Raw genomic sequence first — 5,579 nt, 5'->3', positions numbered from 1 at the left:
TGACCTGCAAGATATGCCCTCCGTCTATGCCCCGTGGGATATGCCCTCCATCCATGCCCTGTTTAATATGCCCTCCATCCATCTATGCCCTGCGGGATATGTCTTCCATCTATGCCCTGCGGGATATGCACTCCATCTATGCTCTGCGGGATATGTCTTCCATCTATGCCCTGCAGAATATGCCCTCCGTCTATGCCCCGTGTGATATGCCTCCATCTATGCCCTGTGTGATATGTCCACCAACTATGCTCTGCAGGATATGTCTTCTCTCTATGCCCTGTGGGATATGCCCTCCATCCCTGTGGGATATGCACTCCATTTATGCTCTGTGGGATATACCCTCCATCTATGCCCTGCATGATATGCCCTCCATCTACGCCCTGTGGGATATGCCCTCCTTCTATTCCCTGTGGGACAAGCCCTCCACCTATGCCCTGTGGGACATGCCCTTTACCTATACCCTGTGGGACATGCCCTCCATCTATGCTCTGTGGAATATACCTTCCATCTATGTCCTGTGTGATATGCCTTCATCTATGCCCTATCTGATATGCCCTCAATCTATGCCCTGTGGGAAATGCCCTCCATCTATTCCCTGTGGGATATACCCTCTATCTATGCTTGCGTGGTATGCCCTTCATCTATTCCCTATGGGATATGCACTCCATCTATGCTCTGTGGGATATGCCCTCCATCTATGCGCTCTGGGACATGCTCTCTATCTCTGCCCTGTGGGATATGCCCTCCATCTATGCTTTGTTGGGTATACCCTCCATCTATGCTCTGTTTATTGACAAGTCCATACCCCAGGTACTCCCAAGAACACTACTAAGAGTTTACAGTGGTTTTCATTTTTTATAACTAATAGTATAACCTGAGAATATTAAATCACTGTGACTGTCACTAATCCTTAGCAGAAAGGGTGCAGGCACTTACTGGACAAAAGAGTGGATGATAACGACTGTCTCTAACCTTAAAGGAAATCTGTCACCAGGCATGGAGAACCAGTTTCCAGTGCCGTCTGACTTATTGAGCTCCTTGCTGTAGGTTTTGATGATATCACAGTTTTATCTGCTAGTCTTCTCAATAATGAGCTCTATATGACTCTATTTGCACCATCGCAGGTCAGATTTATGCCTATACTGTGCATAGACAGATAACTGACAATCAATTGTAAAGGGAGCAGATAGCCAGAGCTCATGAGTATCAAGGATTGTATAGCAGAAAGTCCTCACTGAGAGGACTAGCAGAGCTGCAGAAGATAAAAAATGATTTTATCAAATCTACAGCAAGAAACCCAGCAAGTGACACATTGCTCTCAGACATAGCAGCAAAAATCTGGTGACAGAATCTCTTTAAGACTTTTTGCCCATGCGGTATTAGTTGTCAGGCAGAAAGTAAAATATAAATATTGTAGAATTATATGTCAAAATCCCTTTCCACCATCAATCACACCAACGCTGCATTTAAAAATGCTGCAAGCATTGCGTGCTAATTAAAGATGAGCAAATTTGTTCGGATTCAGTTCTGAATACAATTGGATTCAAATATTGTTTTTGCAATATTCGCCAAACGGAGCCGAACATCATTAGAGTCAATGGGAGTCGAAATTACCGAATATGTTTGGAATCAATCATAAGACATATTTTCGTCCCGAATAGTGTTCGAATTTGGCCCAAATATGTCAAAATCAGATTCAGGGACAAAATCCGAACAAATTTGCTCATCTCTATTGCTAATATATGTATGCCTGACCTCAATCTAACCACATTCTAGAAAAAAAAGAAAACTGCTACTGGCTCTATGGAAAAAAAATAAGGAAGATTGCCACAGAATAGTACAAAAAGGACGTGTTTCTAAAATATATGGATCCCCCAAAAATCCCATTAATACATTCATGAGCGGGGTTACATCTCTGAATCATTCGTGGAAGTCTGACATTTGGACCATCACTGACCAAATGATTGCAGCTAAAAAAGAATACAAAATTTTGATGATCTGTGAAGATCACAATCCATCAAATAATAGTTCATTACATCAATATAAGAAAGAGGAGAAAATGCTGACTGTGAAATATTCCAATCTAGTGACCCACCTCACACTGGCCCACAGGGCAGCAGGCGAAGCCCCGCCGGGTCCTGTGTAGGCCTGACTTCCCATCCTTCTGCATGAGCTCTATTTTCGAAAATACTGCTGATTCACTATGTACAAAGGGGGAAATAAAGGCTGAAGCTGGAATTGGCATGGCCGATTATCATGAGCGTTCTTAGGAATGCTCAGTTTCCAATGATTGGACAGTGCAAACAACGAATGCGCTAAGACCTTAAAGGGGTATTCTCATCAACAAGATCTTATCCAATATGTAGTAGGTGCAATAATAATAATTAGTGATGAGAGAACGTGCTCGGATAACATCTTATTCCAGCATCTGGCAATGATCGTATATTATGTTCGAGTCCCCGCGGCTGCATGATTTGCAGCTGTTAGACATTCTGAGTACATGGGGATTCCCAAACAAACAGATGATCCCCACATGTTTTGCGGCTGTCAACAGCCACAAATCATGCAGCTGCACGGGGACATATAATATATGAGTTTCATGAAGAAGAAAAGGGTTGCACTCATCGGGATAAATTTTTGCTGCTTTACTGATTCATGAATAACATGTCAAGTCGGGATCGTGACAAAAAAGAGTGCGGATAGACTGACAACGGACGTTTTGCGCTGTTAGAGCGCCTCTACGGACCCGAATAATGATCGCATTTATTTTCTTCCTCCACAGAGTACGTAGTCTGGGACTGCAGCAGTGAGGATGATGATGATGACAGTCTCTGGTCTACAGCAGTCACATTTATCACCTTATTTCTAATTAGTTTCTTCTATAGTGCAACTATTACAATTGTAAAGGTAAGGGAATTTCAGATTCTAGCAGGAACCTGGGATTAGAAAGTATTTGGGCTCTTGCACATGGCTGTATTTTCGGTCCGAGCGTGATCTGACAAAACATCAGATCGCACCCAGACAAATGTTAGTCTATGGGGACATGCATATGTCAGATTTTTGGGGTGGGAAAAAATTGTAGCATTCCCTAGTTGGATCTGATATTCAGATCGCAATTGGCCATGTAACTTAATAACTCTGTGAAAAACATCAAACCACACTTGGATGACATCTGAATGCGGTCTAATATCTGTGCACTGACACAATGGAGAAGATGGAGAATTATTTTTCTCCATCTTCTCATCAGTGAGAATTGGAGCACACTTTGATTAAAGGGAATCTGTCACCCTTTTTTTGGACTATGAGCTGCCGGCATTGACATCAGGGGCTTATCTACAGCTTTCTGTAATGCTGTAGATAAGCCTGCGATGTAACCTGAAAGATAAGAAAAGCACGTTAGATTATAGTCACTGGAGGGGGCGGTCCGGTCCGACGACTCCCATCTTCATACGATGCTGTCTTCTTCCCTTCCTGTAGTGGCTCCCGGGCAGGCGCACTGCTCTGTCCTGTTGAGGGCAGAGCAGAATACTGCAGTGCGCAGGCGCCAGACCTCTCCCGACGCCTGCGCACTGCAGGACTCTGCTCTGCCCTCAACAGGACAGAGCAGTGAGCCTGTGCCAGAGCCATGACAGGAAGGAAAGAAGAGGACGGCATCGTATGAAGATGGGAGGCGCCGGACCGGACCGCCCCCTCCAGTGAGTAAAATCTAACGTGTTTTTCTTATCTTTCAGGTTACATCAGGGGCTTATCTACAGCATTACCGAATGCTGTAGATAAGCCCCTGATGTCAATGCCGGCAGCTCATAGTTCAAAAAAAGGGGTGACAGATTCCCTTTAAACTTGATCAGTGATTTATCTAAGTGTAATCTGTATAATGAACCTGATTCTTTCAGAGGAGAGAGCACTTTGTACTTTGCACCAACCCCCTAACTACAGGTGTGTAGGAGGAAATTTGTAGAACTCTAAATAAAAATGTAAAATTGAGCTACAATTCTAATTGTAACGATCAAGATGGACTTGTTACTGAATTTTAGTATTATTCAATATGACATTGCATTAGGATTTTCTTCTTGTGTATCAGTCACTAGTATTTCAAATTCTATTTTATATTCTGTACCATAGCCACAATTATAATTTATTTCTGGTATAAATTGTTATCTTTTGTATAAAGTTTACCTTAATTTTCCATGTGCCTACAGAATAAATATCCATATGCTAAATATAAGGCCCCTGATGGTAAATCATTTCTTTTCACAGGTTAAATGGTTCATATCCCGAATTCTCCAGCTTGACAAACATGATGAGCAATTTGTAACAGTCCTAGATTCTATGACACAATGAGAACTGATCGGCGAAAACCTCATCAAAAATTTAGTTGCGTGGACTCAATGCCACTTTTAGCATGACTCCCTAACCTGCATGCAGTACCATCCAGAAAACTAACCTAACAAATGTTACCCCTAATGTGTTTTTTTGTTAAAGACAAGAAACATGTATTACAATGAAACGATGGTGAGACAAAGATAGTAACATAGTAACATAGTTAGCAAGGCTGAAAATAGACATTTGTCCATCCAGATCAGCCTATGTTCCATCAGAATAAATCCCCAGATCTACGTCCAATATTGTTATGCACCAGGAAGACATCCAGGCTCTCTTAAACCCCTCGACTGAGTTCGCCATCACCACCACCTCAGGCAAGGAATTCCAGATTCTCACTGCCCTAACAAAGTGACAGTGAAAAACAATCTATAGGAGTGGTTTTCCTAAAGAACATAATCAGTATACAAATAGGTGTTCTTATCAAAAATGTGATCTTTTGGAAGTCGATTCACTAGTATTTTTTGCCAAAGTATTGTTTGCTGCCATGCATTGGATGTATGAACCTTAATAAATATATGGAAATAAATACGCAAATAAATACTTATATATATATATATATTCTCCTGAAATGATCACTTATACAGTCATATGTTAAAGTTTGGGCACCCCTATTAATTTTAACCTTTTTTCTTTATAACAATTTTGTTTTTTGAACAGCTATTTCAGTTTCATATATCTAATAACTGATGGACTCAGTTATATTTCTGGATTCAAATGAGGTTTATTGTACTAACAGAAAATGTGCAATCTGCATTTAACCCCTTCCTGACATGAGACGTACTATCCCGTCCACGGTACCCGGGCCCGTATGACCGGGGACGGGATAGTACGTCTACCGCGATCAGCGGCGCCCACTTGGTGAGCGCCGCTGATCGCGGCCGGGTGTCAGCTGATTATCACAGCTGACACCCGGCACAATGTGTCAGGGGCGGTCACGGACCGCCCCCGACACGTTAACCCCTTGCATACCGCGATCAAACATGATCGCGGTGTACCGGGGGTTAAAGGGAAGCATCGGCAGGGAGGGGGCTCCCTCCGTGCTTCCCTGAGCCCCCCACGGCAGCGCAATGTGCAGCGCTGCTGCGGGGGGCTCCTTTCCTCCAGGCCCCCGAATCCAAGATGGCGACGGGGGCCTTCGGGGGCCTGGGGAAGCTGGCTTCCTCAGTGCCTGCAAAGCGCAGGCATGAGGAAGCCTT

At 43.3% G+C, this 5,579-nt stretch overlaps 1 long non-coding RNA gene across 1 annotated transcript; it reads left to right on the top strand.

Annotated features, from left to right (window-relative positions):
- Positions 1–2,781: 2,781 nt before the first annotated feature.
- Positions 2,782–4,937, top strand: LOC141089240 (uncharacterized). Its single transcript, XR_012232219.1, has 2 exons — positions 2,782–2,907; positions 4,258–4,937. It is a non-coding gene; the product is annotated as an uncharacterized lncRNA (long non-coding RNA).
- Positions 4,938–5,579: the final 642 nt, after the last annotated feature.

The sequence above is a fragment of the Dendrobates tinctorius genome, unplaced genomic scaffold (genome assembly GCF_039654945.1).
Source record: "Dendrobates tinctorius isolate UK_male_01 unplaced genomic scaffold, ASM3965494v1 ptg000044l, whole genome shotgun sequence".
Lineage (NCBI taxonomy): Eukaryota > Metazoa > Chordata > Amphibia > Anura > Dendrobatidae > Dendrobates > Dendrobates tinctorius.
The sequence above is the reverse complement of the archived record's forward strand: the minus strand, read 5'-3'. Positions and strand labels throughout refer to the sequence as shown.